At 29.5% G+C, this 17,911-nt stretch overlaps 1 protein-coding gene across 5 annotated transcripts in view; it reads right to left on the bottom strand.

Moving 5' to 3' along the window:
- The window catches only part of LOC127290862 (chloride channel CLIC-like protein 1), a 175,872-nt gene that overhangs the window by 128,611 nt on the left and 29,350 nt on the right, over positions 1-17,911 (bottom strand). The gene's annotated exons all lie outside the window — the stretch shown is intronic.

Here is a 17,911-nt window from a genome sequence, read left to right as displayed (position 1 = left end):
CTTTAACCCTTTTGCTCACTCTCTCTAATATAACCAATTTATCCTTTTATTAAATATAACCAATTTTGTCTTTAATTCAATACAACCAATTTTACCTTTTATTAAAAATAAGCAATTTTTCCTTTAATTCAATACAATTAATTTTACCTTTTACTAAATATAACCAATTTTTTCTTTAATCCAATATAACCAATTTTGCCTTTTATCCAATAAAACTACCAAATATCCAAAAGAATGAGAGAACTATGAGTAACTATGAATCAGTAACTACTGATCAGCCAATAAGTGCAAAAAGGACACTCTTATGTGAGTAATCAGTAGTTCATTACAAATAACATATATACGTATTTATACCTGTATTAAAACACCGGAACAAATACCACAAAAAAACCAACCATTGGACAATAGAACCTTTGTTAATGAGGATTAACTCTGAGGACCCAGGTAATAATTTCTTTTTTCACATTTATTATATAGAAAAATAAAGATGTACCAACCCTTGGCCAATAGAACCTTTGTTAATGAAGATTAACTCTGAGTACATAATGAAATGTACAGTAGGTTTACATTGACATCGGTAAGTCCGACGTCTCGAAATTTTTTCCGTGTATTATCGCAAGGAAATATAAAGATAAAAGTCAAAAACTGAAGAGGTAATGTATATCTTTCTTTCTCACATCAAGGAATATAACATATAATTTTCATTTAATATTGCATTTCTCTATCTAGAGGATTCAAAATAACATAAGAATATCTCCGCCTAAAAATCTTACTCTTCTTTCTTTCTGTTTTCAAAATAAAAAAAATATGTATATACCAGTATTAGACTCTCAGAACAATTACCACAAACAATACAAATCCTTGGACAATAGAGCCTTTGTTAATGAAGATTAATTCTGAGGGGCCAGGTAATAATTTTTAAATTTTTTTATTAAATTTTTCTGGGGTTCTAATATAGGTAGGGGAGAGTGATAAACAGTGGGACAGTTTAAACAGTAGGTCACTTTAATTTTCTAAAAAACTACTTAAAGAAACTCGACCAAAATTTAAATGTAAACCATGTTTATGACAACACACTATCTATACGCATGCGCATTTATACTTACACAGCGACTAAAAATGTGATTTTTTTATGCTAAAAAACATTAAAAAATTCAAAATTTATAATTATTACAATGATTGTTCGGCAACATTTGAAAAATAACACTTGATAAGAGAACGACTATTCAAATTTTCCTCAAAATTGTTTTTATTTTATGACCAAATTATGGCGTATGATCAGCAGTACTGTAAACGTAAAAAAAAATAATAACAATTTTTTATATGAAACTTGACATCGTATTATAAAAATGTAAAATATTATTAAAATATAAGTGTTTTGCAACATTTGTTAACGTTATTTAATGCAAAAAATATATATTTACAAAGTATGAAGCAGAATATTATTATTGAAACAAATATTCATTATTTAATAATAGGTGTCCCACTGTTTAACACAAACCTTGAATAGATAGAGATAGAATAGATAGAGAAACGCAATGTTAAACGAAGAAGTACTTACGTTATATTCCTTGGTGTAAGAAAGAAAGGTATGCGTTACCTATTCAGTTTTAGACTTTCTTTATAGTTTTTTCACGTGATAAAGGGAGAAAGAAATTATTACCTGGGTCCTCAGAGTTATTAATTAATCCTCTTTAAAAGATTGCAGGTCAAGCGAACCCTCATTTGCAAAATAAAGATATATCTTTCTCTCTCCATAACTTGTTCTTTTCTCTGCACCGAAAACCCAGCAGGGGTCCGGACGGAATGAATGAATGAATGAATACCAAGATTATTATAGTTAATTTCCGTGAGTGGAAGTGGTGAATCTATACTTTACTGACCAATAGCTATGCCCGATAACGCCACTCAGGCCTACCGCAATGTCTGCCTTACGCGGGGTCCTAAAATAGGCCCGGTCCGATAGACTATAGGGGTATCACACTTCTCCTCACAGAAGTGGAATGGCTACTAAGGAAAACTTGTAATAGTCCCAGAATAAAGATATATAAAAAAAATTCCTTCCATTTAGTTTTTTTATATTCCCAGTAAAAAAATAATTGGGAGTAAGCGAAAAGAATTGTTGGTAACTTAATCTGAATTCGGTTTGGCAAAAAAACCGAATTGGAACGTTACGGTGAATTATTTTTTTCTTACCGTAAATTTTTTTCTCTTGAACATTTAAATTGAGTTTGCATTATAAATAAATAAAATAAATGTTTCGAAGTGTAAAAAAGCCGATTTAAACTAAACAATATATAATTTTTTAAAAAGAAATAAAAGAGAAATGTGATCTTAACATGTGAGTAGTACTGATATGGTAAATTTATCATATGAACATTACACACTTGATAAAATTGTTCGTGGATCTCTCACACTTCGCTTTTATTTCTTTTTAAAAAATTATATATTTCTTATTCCAAATCGGCTTTTTTACACTTTGAGACATTTATTCTATTCATTTATCATGCATACTCAAAGAAACAAACGTCAATTCAAATGTTCAACAGAAAAGAATTCACGGCCTTTTTAGGGTTCCGTTCACGCAGTGAACCGAAACGGAACCCATATTGAATATGCAAATGAAATTTTGAATTATATGCATATGTATAAATTTTAAACAAGGAGGAAGTCCTTTATGTTTATTTCATAAACATTTTTCTTTCTCATTGTGTGAAGCAAAAAATTTGCTTTCTCGTGGGGGAAGCTATGAATTTCTCCAATTCAATTGCTTGATTTAAAAAATTTCAAGTTAAAAACTGCTTTAAATTAATTAAATTTTTTGAAAAATTAAGAAAATTTTAATTAATTTTGTTTCAATGCAAGGAATACAATTATTTTATTCATTAAATTAAATTTTAAAAAAACACAAAATTTTTTAGCTAAAATATGAAATTTCGATTTTTTAATTTTTATTAATTCTCAAATTTTAAATCAAATCTATACTTTATATATACCAACCAATTCGTTTCAATGCAAGGAATAAAATTATTTCATATATAAACAAGAATCTTCTATTATATTAAGTTAACAAATTTCTAAAAACGTCACAGACACCGTGACCTCGACACCATCCTTAGAAAATCTATTTTTACTTATTTTCAAATAAATTAAAATACTTTGCCATATGCGTTTAGAAAATATTACATACTTTTTTTTGTAACATGTTTTGTCAATTTTAACCCGAAAAAAGGGTTTCTTGGCAATTATATGCAAATTTTTACTAATTTTTGGATATATACCTATAAAATTACTCTATTTTTAAAAAGTTACTTACAAACAATTTTTACCAATTTTTAATGGTTTTTTAAATTATTTATTATTTTTTTCAAAAATTTTTAGTTGCGAACCTATAATATTGTGCTTAATTTTAAGTGTAATTGAAATAAATTGTTTATAACTTAAAAATTTTGACATTTCTTATTTTATACCTAAACATCTTCTATTATATTAAGTTAACAAATTTCCAAAAGCGACACCGACACCGTGACCTCGAGATCGTTCTTGGAAAATCTATTATAAGTCTAAAAAAATTAAGGACTTAAAAAAAATCGTTGATTTTTTTTAGTTACTCCCTTCGATTTATTAATTTTCATTATTATTTCTTTAATTTATCATAAGTTTATAACATGTCGTTCTTTTATGGTTGAATAAAAACAAAAATTTAATTTTATATTTTTCATTTATTTTTAATACCTATTTCTTATTTACAATTATTTACAGTTATAATATGTTTTAATTTTTTTATCGTATCCATTTGCAATTTTTGTAAGTTGTTTTATTTCTAATTAATACTTAAATTAAAATTTTATAATTTAGTTTTCTATGAGTGATGTTATTAAGAAATTATTATTATTTATTATATTATTTTTTTATATGACGCAGCCGTTACTATTTAGAGCAGCCAGTTTACAATTTTTGTTATTGCTAGATCATATTTTATATATTTTCTTCTTTAATTGTGCTTTTTGCTCCTCTTATAGGCGATATGACCAGTATAATATTAATTATATATATTTTTCTTAAGACGCAGCCGTTACTATTCAGCGCAGCCAGTCTATAATTTTTGTTATTGCTAGATCATATTTTATATATTTTCTTTTTTTAAATGTGTTTTTTTCTCCTCTTATAGGCGATATGATCAGTATAATATTTATTATATATATATTTTTCTTATAGCGCAGCCGTTACTATTCAGCGCAGCAAGTGTACAATTTTTGTTATTGCTTGATCATATTTCATATATTTTTTAGTGAGGGAACATAATTTATACATTTTCTTCTTTTAAATGTTTTTTTTCTCCTTTTATATGCGATATGATCAGTAGGGGAGTGTAGTCAGGGTTGGACATAGTTTTGAATTTTCTCTATAACTTCCACTGTAAGCCGAATTTTGAGATTTCTTGCATATGGTTCGAAAGATCTAATAAAATGAATGTTTTTGATGAACATTGTAAAAATATTTGACCAAAAGTTTCAAAGTTATAGTCAATTAAAAAAAAATATTCAGGGTTGAACCAGGTAGTCAGGGTTGAGCCACTGTAGAAAATCAATGAAATATGCAGATAAATGATTAATAATGACCTTCAAATGATAGAATGACATTTAAATACACTTCGAAATGTGTAAAGGAACCACGAAATTGAAATAAAAAGCCCTTATTATGTAATTTTCAGATTTTCGCATGTATCGCGAAGCTGGTCTGAAAAGTGAAAAAAAAAAATTATCAAAAATTTTGTATTTCCTTTCTTTCCATTGGAAATGAAGCTTTTGACACCTCTTTAAGTCGACAAATAAATTTCCATTGCAAGAACAAGCGTTCTTGCAAAATTTTTTGGTGGCTCAACCCTGACTCACGCGTCGTTTAGCGTCACATCTCACACAAAAATAAACGCGTGATCCAAACACCATATTACATTCCACATTTTCATATAACATCTTAATGAACAATTTTAGTTAAGTTACTTTGTCTTTGACATATTTTTTTTGCTCTTAAATGTCTTCTTTTGAAACAAGAAAAAAGTTTTTTTCAGCGTACAGCACTGACTTGCATAATACGTCTTTATTGTTTGTACACTTCACTACAACGTATGTAAATAGTTCACTGACATTGCTAACAAATACTTACATACAAAGTCAGATGGATCTAGTGTGATAAATCAAAATAAACGCGATGCCTCAACTCTGACCACTGTCCAACCCTGACTACTCTCCCCTATAATATTAATTATATATATTTTTTTATGGCGCTGCCGTTACTGTTCAGCGCAGCCATTTCCAATTCAATGATTTAATTTATTTATAAAGTAGAGTTATAACATTTCCTCGTAGTCGAATTTTTTAAAAACATGTGTTAAATATTATTGTAATACTTCTTGGTGAACATTTTCTTACATAAATTTATTTTTCATTGCCTTTCTTTTTTTATTTGTTTTTCGATATGTGTAATATTTGAATTTTTATTTAATAATAATTTAAGATTATATTTTTAAGTTACTCTTGATAAAGCAACATATAATTGTCCGTGACTAAAAACATGTGATAAAAGGTATATGCCTACTTTTTGGAAAGATTGGCCTTGATATTTGTTTATTGTTAAAGCAAATCCAAGCCTTATTGGAAATTGCTTTCTTGACATTTGAAATGGTATTTCTTCGTTAGTTGGTGACAATGTAATTCGTGGCAAAATTACAATCTCATTTTTATAATTTCCCGTTAGTAATTGTGCATAAATAGAAAAACTACCCATTTTAATAACTTTTAATCTTGTTCCATTACAAAGACCTCTTTCTAAATTAATATTCCTTAAAAGTATCACAATTGCACCAATCTTTAATATTAATTTGTGAGGAGGAATTCCATTTGGAGTTGAAGTATTTGAGGAGCAAGTTTTCAAAACCTGATAAATCCATATATTTTTATTTCGAAAAATTCAAACAAATGACTTTCCACACATAAGCAATAGAGTTAATTTTAAAATAAAAAATTTATAATAATTTATTTCTATAACAATGTTTTTATATTCAATACGTTATGTTTCTAATTGAACTTTGTCATAATTGAGTGATTTACAGGTTTTGTTAATTTTTTCTAATATGAAACATACAAATTGTAAATCATCTTGGTTATGTCAATAAGTTTTTAAATTAAAAATTTGTAATAATTAAATTTTTTTCCTTACATTTAACAGTGACAGATCGATTTGTGAGGTCCTTAAAATATTAAATTTATGGTTGTCTCCATTTTTTTGAAAAATGGATTTATCAAGTTTTGAAAATTTGTTCCTCATTTAATACTTCAATTGGTATTAAGTTAGTTATTCATCTTCTTCAGATGAATCTATAGTTAAATATTCTCTAGGTTCACCTGTCATTCGTTTAACAACAATATTATTTAATTCAAATACATCATTATTTCTTGGTGCTAATATTACTTTTTCTTGTATATCACATTCATTTGAGTCTATGGATTTTCCATAAATTTCAGTAATTAGATCATCATTACATATTATTTCATTAGGTAATTTTACTACTTCATTATTTTCTTCAAATGTATTGTTAAATTCTCCATTTCCTACTTGTAGAAGCCAAGTTTTGAATTCTTTTTCATTATTAGATACTCTTTTGTTTTCAGTTAATGTGAAACATTTAAAATTTGACCATAATTCACTTCTTTCAACACAATTATTTACTGTCAATGTTCTATTTCCATGTCTAACAATTGGTAAAGTTTGTCTAAAATCGCCAGATGCAATAATAATTTTATTACTAAAACTTTCTGTACTTTTACATAAATCTCTTAACAATCTATCTACTGCTTCAAAAGCATGCTTTCAAGTCATGATTATTTCATCCCAAATTATTACTTCACATTCTTTAATTTTTTTGCCATCAATTGTATTAGGATTTATTTTGTATATTGTTTGTTCATTTATCGTCAATGGTAATTTAAACGTTGTGTGTACAGTTTTGCTATTTATCAATAAAGCTGCTATCCTTGTCCATGCCATTGACATTATAGAAATTTCATATTCATTGAAGAATTCAATAAGTGCATTCAGTAAATAACTTTTACCACTGCCTCCAGGACCACCAATGAAGATATTTCTATTTTCAATTTTATTGTAAAATACATCAACAATATAATCAAATATGTATCTTTGAATACTTGTTAAAGTGTTAACATTTACATTACTTTCTATAGGTTTAATTTCACTATAGATGGATGGATGAATGGATGGATGGATAGATGGATAAATTTACAGGTGGGTTTACAATTGAAGTATTGCAAAAATTAGGCGCGGAATTGCAATTATCTTGTCCGGATACTCCTGAACACAATGGAACATCAGAACGTTTCAATCAGACAATTCAAAAGAAAATTCGAAGTTATATGTACGACGCGAAATTACCTGAAAATCTCTGGGATCTGACTGTGACCGCTGCTGTATATGCATATAATAGAACGCCACATAAAGCAAATGATATGATAACTCCATTGAAAAGATTCGCTCCTGATCATCACTTTGATATCAATCAGTTGAAAAGATTTGGCTATCAAGGTACATCGAAAAGTTGGTCCTAAATTCAGAGCTGAAGGAAGACGTGTTGTTATGGTAGGTTATACTCCAACTGGATATCAGTTCTTGAGACCTGAGGAAGGAAAATTCTATGAAAGCAGGGAGGTGCGATTCAATGAGAAAATTGTTTATGGAGATAGATTTTTAAAAAATGCGATCAAAGATTTTCCTTCACTTGATATTGAAATCGATAAAGAAAAATGGTTCATTGACTTCAATAAAGATAAGGAAAATTCGTATGATTCATTGAAACCGGAGGGAGAGATCAAAAGAAAGAGGGGAAGACTAAGAAAAGATGTGACAGAAATTAATGAGAGTGAAATTTTAGTTGAAAGAAAAGTTGAAACGAAAACTGTCGAAGATGTGAGTTTTTCTGATTTAGAATTTAGTGAGTCACAAAAGGCGAATGTTTTGTTAACAAATGTATGCGATGACAAAGTTGAGAATGAAACTAATGACATTAATGACGAGATTTATCATGCGCTTTTGGTTAAAATTCATTTAGATCCAGTTAATTACAAAGAAGCAATGTCAACTAATGACAAAAATTTGTGGCAATTAGCTATTGAAGATGAGTTAAAATCCTTGAATAAAAATGAAGTTTGGGAAATTGTGAATCGTCCAACAAAGATGAGAAATGGACAAAAAGCTAATATTATTGATTCGCGATGGGTTTTTAAGCGGAAAATCGAACCGGATGGTAATATTAAATTCAAAGCTAGGCTTGTTATTAGAGGCTTTAAAGATAAGAACGTATACAAATTAAAAGAAACTTATGCTCCTGTTTCGAGACTACCTTTGGTGAGAGCTGTGATTGCGATTGTAAACAAATACAATTTGAAAGTTTATCAACTAGACGTGAAAACTGCTTTCTTAAATGGTGTGATTGATGAAGAAATTTTCATGGAAATTCCTGAAGAAACTCTACATTCTGATCGAGATAGAAGAGAAAAAGTGTGTAAATTAAGACGAGCTCTTTATGGTCTGCGAATAAGTCCGAAGAGATGGAATGAAAAATTTACTAAAGTAGCCTTGAGTATGGGTCTTGAAAATTCAGATTCAGAACCTTGTCTCTTTACTTGGCGAGAAGGTGATAGATTCCTCATTTTGTTGTTGTATGTTGACGATATAATTATGGCGAGTAACGATGAGAGAAAACTCAATGAAGTCAAAGACAAACTGAACAAGGAATTCGAATTTACGACAATGGGCGAGTTAAAAGAGTATCTGGGAATCTCTATCAAACGAAACGTAGAAAACAAAACGATTGAATTAAATCAAGAAAAGTACATTGACAAAATTTTGGAAAAATTTTGGATTTGATCAGAGTCATCCTCAAAGAACACCAATGAATACGAATCAAGTGACGAATAAAGAAAGAAAACTGAGAGAAAGCGAATTTAACGATGAGATTTTAGAAGCAACAAAAACCAAAGAAAAAGTTCCTTACAGAGAAGCTGTGGGAAGCTTACTCTATCTTGCTGGTGCAACGAGACCGGATATTTCATATGCAGTAAATGTATTGAGCAGGCACCAAGTGAACCCGACCGAGGAAGACTGGAAAATGGTAAAAAGAGCAAGTATGAAATAATTGTATTCCTTGCATGAAAACGAATCGATTGGTATATATAAAGTACACATTTGAGGTAAATTTAATAAATTGATGAAAGTAAAAAAAAATTCCCATTTTAGCTGAAAAATTTTGTATTTATTTAAATTCAAGTTTAAATATAAAATAATTGTGTTTCTTGCATTGAAACAAACCGATATAATTGTACATAATTATAAATTATATATTATTTTTCATTAATTTTTAGAAATTTAAGCTAAAATGTGAATTTTTGATTTTTTAACTTCCACTAATTCTTTAAATTTAACTCAAATCTATAGGTACTCAAATGTTTATATTATTATTATATTATTTTTGTATGTTTATTTCAATATTAATGCTTTCTCCACGAGGAAGCAAATTTTTTTGCTGATCGTAAAGAGGAAGCAAAATGTTCATGTAATGAACATCTGAATTTACAACTTGTTCCTTTTTGTAAGATATTTTTAACTAATTTTATAAAATATTTATATTTTTTTATCTTTTGAATTTCGCGCCATTATCTTTGGTTTTTAGACAGTAGCGCCGTTAATATTTTGTTTACGTTATTTGTAAACGATGTGAACGTTGTCACGCATGACAGTTCCTAACCTAATAATCTAGTTTACTTAATTTAATAAATACAACAAACTTGGCAATAAATATTAAAGTTTTTCCAAGTGCAGTGTGTTCGCTTATTAGAAACAATCATTTCAATTCACATTTTTTTGAATAATTACTTGTTATTCGATAATAATTGTAATTTTGTCTTTGAATCAAAATGATCATTTTGATCCCAGGTTTTTACTGTGTAGAAGAAACTTTGTTTTCACCGTTTTTAAAAATTTTATAAACAAAAGAACTACAAAGCTTCCTCCACGAGGAAGCAAAAATTATTAAATTTTAATTAATTTATTTTAAAAATATTTGATCTTAATTTAAACATGTTATTTCTGTTTCTCAACCCTAAAAAAATTATGTATGATGTTGTTAATGTAATGAAAACTTCCTGAAAGTTTTAGCTTGGCGTTATTTTTTGTTTTCGACATAAAAATCATTAAACAGTTTGACGTGCAAAATGAACGTCGTAACTCCAATACTGGGGACTTTCGAGAACCAGCATAGAATCAGATCCTCGCCAAACTCATGCGTTGCAATGTTTAATGATATTTGTGTCGAAAACAAATAATAACGCCAAGCTGATAATTTTAGAAGGTTTTCATTACATTAACAACTTCATTCATGATTTTTTTCAGGGTTGAGAAACAAGAAAAACATGATTAAACTTAAAATCAAATTAAATTGTTAAAAAATATTAAATTATTAAATATTATATTAAATTATTATTAAATTTATATTTAATAAATTTTTTTTAATTTGAAAAGCATAAATTTATGCAGGTATATTTTAATATGATCTCAGATACTAATTTTAAGGTTATGTCAGTCTCTTAACCTAAACATTTAGGTTTTTAACCTAAGTTTTGAGGTTATGTTCGTTTTAATCTATCTTTCTGTAGTTTCACTTTGAGTATTGATGATATGTTAATTTTTAACCTATGTCTTTGACATAGTTACTACAATCGTGGAGAAAGTAATGAGCCATTCCACATCAAGAAGTCGCTGGGTTTGATCAGAACTAAAATACTAATATACAGATGCAGTAAATTCCCGCGTAGCATTCAATCCTTTGAATCGAGCAAAATTCTGAACGGTATGCGAATTTGAATGCTGCACGAGTTGAACGGTAGGCGAGTACTGTAAGCTCCCACGTAGCGTCGAAATTCTCGCCTAGCGTTCATTCTTGAATCAGCGGCAGCGGCGATAACTTTTTGTAATATAGTAATGATATTAACATTTTTATAGTAAAAAATATTCAGAACTTTTCTTTGTAGGAAGAAAAGAACAAAAGTTGGATAAAGCTTTCTGAAGTGTATCAAAATTTAAAAAATTAAGAAAATTTTTTGTAAAAGTAACTCAACAACAATTTTTTTAATAGAAAAACAATTTAGGCAACGTAAAATTAAAATTTTAATGTTTTTCAAAGTTCTAAAGCGTGAAATTATGCTTTAAATAATAAATAAAAAATACTAATGTGGATTGCATTAAAAGGAATTAAAGTATTACTACTTTAATATTAGTTTTCGGTAATCAATAGTTTTCACAAAACCCAGCTAAAATTTAAGTGACTGATAGGAACAGAAAAGATTTCAATTTCATGAGAAATGTCTTTTATCTAGGGAATTCAAATGTGTGGACAAAAACGGAATTCAAAAGTATTTACACTACCGTCGGAAATTGTGCGACCTCTGCTTTGTCGACGACTAGGTATAAAGTGATTTAAATCAACAAAAATATTAAAACTAAAAATTTTTCCTTTTTTTTTATAAAAGCTAATAAAAGTCTGAAAGAAATGACACCTTGAAAAAGAGAATATGTTAATTTTTCAATTAGATATCTAAGAAAAACCCAATTTTCAATGTTTTTACTATTTTTTTTATTTCTCTGGAAAAAATTAATATTTTTAAACGTTCTTGGGCTTATTGGAATCGTATTTTGTAATACAATTTAAATTATTTAAAACAATTCCTGTCCACATTCTTCCCTAGCGTATGCAAACCGTAAAAGTTGGCTCAAAAAAGTCAAAAAAATTATGATTGATATTTAAATGATAACAAATGATCAGTAAAATATGTAACTAAATAATCAAAATTATAAAAATTAAAGTTTTAAAAACTACATTTAATCTAAAACTATCTATAAAATAAAATAAAACAATTAAAAATCTTATCAATATAATTATTCCATAAATCAGAGAAGTTTAAGATGATCTATTTACTTCATTTTTAAACATTACATTTTGTTGTAAAATTGAACTTTAATTTTTTGACTTTTTTGAGCCAACTTTTACGGTTTGCATACGCTAGGGAAGAATGTGGACATGAATTGTTTTAAATAATTTAAATTGTATTACAAAATACGATTCCAATAAGCCCAAGAACGTTTAAAAATATTAATTTTTTCCAGAGAAATAAAAAAAATAGTAAAAACATTGAAAATTGGGTTTTTCTTAGATATCTAATTGAAAAATTAACATATTCTCTTTTTCAAGGTGTCATTTCTTTCAGACTTTTACTTTCATGGCCTCTGGTTCGAGATATTAAACAAATAGCCAATACAATTTCACGGAGTTCGTTTTTATCACTTGGATAGGCTGTCAGTAGTTTATCATTTAGGGAACGGTCAAACTTTAACGAAATCTAGTGAATGTTTAGTAACTTTCTAGTAATTTTACAAAAATTTCGGTTGTAACTAGAAAGTTACTAAACATTCACTAGATTTCGTTGAAGTGTGACCGGCCAAATGTTTCTGCATGCATGCACAGTGCATGCATGAGATAGTGAGACCGTACCCTTAAGATTGGGTTCGTTAAGTAATTGTTCATACAGATTTAATATACCGCCACTCGCGCACAACATATACTGGACAAAAAAGTCCCGTTCTTTGATGCAAAATTTATGTCACGTAAGGTAAAGGTATGGAAGTCTTTGTATAGGCGAGAGATTTTGAAATGTCATTGGATCTTAATGGGGCAGTCATAGAAATTTTACTACAGTTGATAGCCATAGTTGCATTTTTCTATTTTTTATTTCCTCTCTACTTATTCAAATTAAAATTTTTTTATATAAACTATTTGTTTGCTTATTTATAATTCCCTCTTTTTTTATTTTACTTTTTTTGAAAAGAATTACAATTATTACAAAACAATATATCCTCTTTTAAAGAATTTCCCCAGTCTACGTACAACGACATCATACCACGTCTACGACATCAGGGTCATAAATTAACTAAGAGATATCCGGCATATCTGGATTGTAATTTTCAAATTTTGAGTTTAAATATGTATGTATAGGGACAGTCTACCTGGAGAGAGCACAGGACAGTCCCTAATGTCATGCAATAGGTTTTTTACCCTATCCCGCATATACACATCATATACACACTTGGTTGTGACCACATCTTAAACGAGTAATGACTGATATGCCTGCGTAGCGCGACTATGTTTTTAAACCACGGCCGGGGATTTTTTGCTCCTATTTTCCCACGGAGGAATAGTGAGGAGACCGATCTTGCTGTAGTAGCGCTTCTGAAAATGTCAGAGAAACATGTACGATAAATGCCAGTTTCACTGCATACACATACACATACACATGATATTGGAGATACAATATCGCAATGGTAAATAAAATTTCTGAAATAAACACTGAACACTAAGATTTTTTTGTGACATATATGTATATCGCATAACCACACTTTTCATCTGTCAAAATTGAGGTCCAATGCGCATGCTCAGCTACTTTGGTAGTTGAGTACAATGCACTGAACCTGGCACTTATCGTACATGTTTTTCTGACATTTTCAAACGCAGAGATCGGTCTCCTTATTATTCCTCCGTGTATTTTCCTAAAATAGGCATTAACGGGGGAAACTCGTGTAAAAAACATTTTTTTACAATTATTTTTTGCTTTAAAATTTAGTTTACTATCTGTAGAATATGATCCTACATTAATAATCTATTAATAGTCTATACTAAACATAAATTTAGCACGTCAGATGCTACTAAATGCAGTTAACTATGAGCACGAGATCCCTCTATTCTTTCGGTTTCTTGTCAATATAATTTTATTAATTGTCATTAGTAAGCACCATAAGCAAGTGATAGTAAATCTTGGTTTTAGTGCAATAGTTATTTTCGAATACATAACGTCTTCAAGGCAAAAGTTGAAACACTACTTTTATGTATCGAAAACTTTATATGCGTTTTTCTCGAAACGTGTTTTTTCGCGCGCCGTGCAATGTAGCTCAACCAATCTTTAACCGATTTTAATCAAATTTACCACAAACCTTTATTTTACTGGCTATTGCACCGTCCGACAAAATTCAACTTTTTTTTCACACACAAAAAAATCAATGATTTTCAGAAACTAGGACCAAAAAAAAGATACCCGTGTCTGGCCGTTTTGCTAGATCAGGTCATTTTTTGCTTTTAGGGGTAAAAACAACCTTTAAATGAAAGGTGATAGGAAATCTTGTACAAATTAATAATTTTTTATGAAACCTGGTATCTCGGGGTTTTCCGTGTCGCTGATTACGAATCTGATGTTATATTTTCAAAATTCAAAATGTCGGATCCAATATGGCGGTCGAAATTTATAAATATTAATTATTTTTTGTAAAACTTGGTATCTAGAGGTTTTTGGGGTCGCTGAGTACGAATCTGAAGTCAGATTTTTAAAATTAAAAATGGCAGATTCAATATGGCGGTCGAAATTTATAAAAGTTCATCGAATTCACTTAAAACTTGTTACTTGAAGGTTTTTGGGGTCGCTGATAACGAATTCGATGTCAGGTTTTGAAAATTCAAAATGGCGGATCCAATATGGCGATCGAAATTTCTAACTATTAATTATTTTTTGTAAAACTTGGTATCTGGAGGTTTTTGGGGTCGCTGAGTACGAATCTGAAGTCAGATTTTTAAAATTCAAAATGGCAGATTCAATATGGCGTTTGAAATTTATAAAAGTTCGTCGAATTCACTTGAAACTTGTTACTTGAAGGTTTTTGGGGTTGCTGATTACAAATTTGATGTCGGGTTTTTAAAATTCAAAATGGCGAATCCAATATGGTAATCGAATCTTTAAATCGTAAAAATAAGCGTCTAAAATTTACACAAACGTAATACAAGAGTTGTTATGAAATGCTTCTATTAATTTTATTTTATTGCATTATATTTGTTTAATAAATTTTGATTATAACCTTTTGAATTTATTAATTCTAATAGAAGCTTAATTTATTAAAAATAACTTAAAATAAAAATTTTTAAATGTTGGCTTGCAAATTTTAACAAAAAATTGATCGAACATTTAAATTTTTCAAATTATTTTTTAGATTTGTGATCTTCACCTTTATTAGATTTGGTGTTTTTATTATTCTTATCTGACATCATTTTCGTACTCAGAGACGCCGAAAGCACTTAGATACCAAGTTTTATAAAAAATTAACAATTTTTACAAATTTCAACTGTCATATTGAGTGTGCCATATTCAATTTTAAAAATCTACAATCAGATTCGTACTCAGCGACCCCAAAAAACCAGAGATACGAAGTTTTATAAAAAAATAATAACATTTAAAAATTTTGACCACCATATTCGATCCGCCATTTTGAATTTTGAAAACCCGACATCGAATTCGTTATCAGCGACCCCAAAAACTTTCAAGTAACAAGTTTCAAGTGAATTCGATGAACTTTTATAAATTTCGACCGCCATATTGAATCTGCCATTTTGAATTTTAAAAATCTGACTTCAGATTCGTACTCAGCGACCCCAAAAACCTCTAGATACCAAGTTTTACAAAAAATAATTAATATTTATAAATTTCGACCGCCATATTGGATCGGCCATTTTGAAATTTGAAAATATAACATCAGATTCGTAATCAGCGACCCGGAAAACCCCGAGATACCAGGTTTCATAAAAAATTATTAATTTGTACAAGATTTCCTATCACCTTTCATTTAAGGGTTGTTTTTACCCCTAAAAGCAAAAAATGACCTGATCTAGCAAAACAGCCAGAGACGGGTATCTTTTTTTTGGTCCTACTTTCTAAAAATCATTGATTTTTTTGTGTGTGAAAAATCGTGTCGGACGGTGTTGCATGACGAGCTCTTTTTTAAATTTTTTTAACAATTGTTTTTGAACATTGTTTTTAAAGAAAGTGATTTTTTCAAAATGGTCCCAAATTTAAAAAAAAAAGTTTTTTACTTTTCTCTTTGTCATGCAAAGCGTATTTGCGTATTTTAACGGTAAAAATTTTGATTTTTAATTTTAGTTGAGATTTGTGACCTGTAGACGGCACGGTGCAAAACCAAAGATGCAACTTCAAACGCCTGTAACGCCGCCATTTTGTAATATTTTTTCATAAAATTTTTTTTTTGAAGCTTACATTGTGTTCTTTAAGGTATGCTTTACTTTAATTCAATAAACTTTACCAGTTTTTATTAAATTCCTGAAAAAACATGCATTTACACGAGTTTCACTCCTTAACTGAGGAGGCTTCAGGACACAGGGGCCAATTTCATTTATGCCAAGATTCATACTCGTCTAAGGTTGATTTTATCAGATCTTTACAGAGTACCCTGTGAAATCTATCAAACTCGAATAGTAGAGCATTTTTGACAACTTTATCAGCCAACATATTCCCCACTATGATTTTGATCCATCAGTATAAAAAACTTTGTATTCAGGATATTTTTCCCCAATGTGGGATTGAAACTCAAGGTTCGGATTAGGACTGTTACTGATCTCGATTCCTGAGTTCAGATCAACCTGGACAGAACCTATCTCGCCAGGTAAGATCCAGAAGTCCAGGTTTAATTAGGGGGGTAGTACTCATACACACCAAAATAACGCTCATCGCAGAATTCTGAATACGGTCTAAGATTTCTAAGTGGGAATTTTAAGCCTCTATAAACAGTTGTCAGCCCCAATCCAAATAAGCACGGACTAGGCCCTTGTAAATCGCCAGAAGGGAAACAGGGTTCATGTAATCCTAGACATCGCTCTGAGAATATTAACAGATCTCTCCCCCGATTTAAAAGTGACAGGCAAAAGAAGGGAGAGAGAACGCCGCCCTGAGGCACTCCTACTTCAGAAATTCTGCACCTATCATTCAGGGAACTAAAAAATAAGTTCTTCTTAGATATAATAAACGAAACAAAATTTAGAATTCTTCCCGAAACTTCTAACTCAGACAACTGATCATATATTTCTTGCGGCAATAGATTATTAAATGCTCCTTTGATGTCTAATACAAGAACAAGAGTGCTTTTGTTCTACAAAAAAAAACCTTCCGAAATATCAGTAACTAGTGTGGTAACACAATCTAGTGAAGATCTCCCTTTCCTAAACCCAAACTGGATATCCGGAATCCAATTCCTATTCTCAGTATGATATTCCAATCTTCTGTGAACAAGGAGTTCGAAGAGCTGACAAAGATTCGAGGTTAACGAGATAAGTCTAAAACTTTTTCCACCCGGTTTAGGTACAAACACTACCTTTGCGTTTCTCCATTGTGTTGGATGTCGGGATTCCAAATAAAATCTATTAAACAGATTAAAAATAAGAGTTCGAGCCACAGTAGGGAGCTTTTTGATCAATATTTTCGCAAAAAGATCTAATCGACAGAGAATTTTTTTCTAAGACTTCTTTTAACTTCGTTATTAATCATTCTAAATTGCTCTCTTGTTACCATATTCTGGTTTAAAAGAAACTCTCCCCTGGTTAAGGAGAGAGACCGAAGAGATTTCAACTCATCGAAAATAACATTGTTAAGGAGTTTAAATTTTTTGGCATTATTTTTGATCTAAAATTATTGTAAATTATCACCCTATTTAAAATCCCCACATGAGAAACCACATGGGATCCTATGTCAAAAACTATGCACAACCCCATTCCCATATAGGAAACCATCTGGTTACCCATATAAGTCCCCATGAGAAATTAAGACAGGATTTGACATAGGAAAAAATTCAAAACGTTTTCCCATGTTAAATCCCATGTCAAATATCATGTTAAATACCAAGTGAAATCCATTATTATATTTTTAAAAAATTTTCATATGTCAAACCTCAAGTCATTCCCCAT

The sequence above is a fragment of the Leptopilina boulardi genome, unplaced genomic scaffold, assembly GCF_019393585.1.
Source record: "Leptopilina boulardi isolate dan_hultmark-lab unplaced genomic scaffold, ZJU_Lbou_2.1 LbouV2_90, whole genome shotgun sequence".
Classification (NCBI taxonomy): Eukaryota; Metazoa; Arthropoda; class Insecta; order Hymenoptera; family Figitidae; genus Leptopilina; species Leptopilina boulardi.
This window is presented reverse-complemented; position numbering and strand designations above follow the sequence as displayed.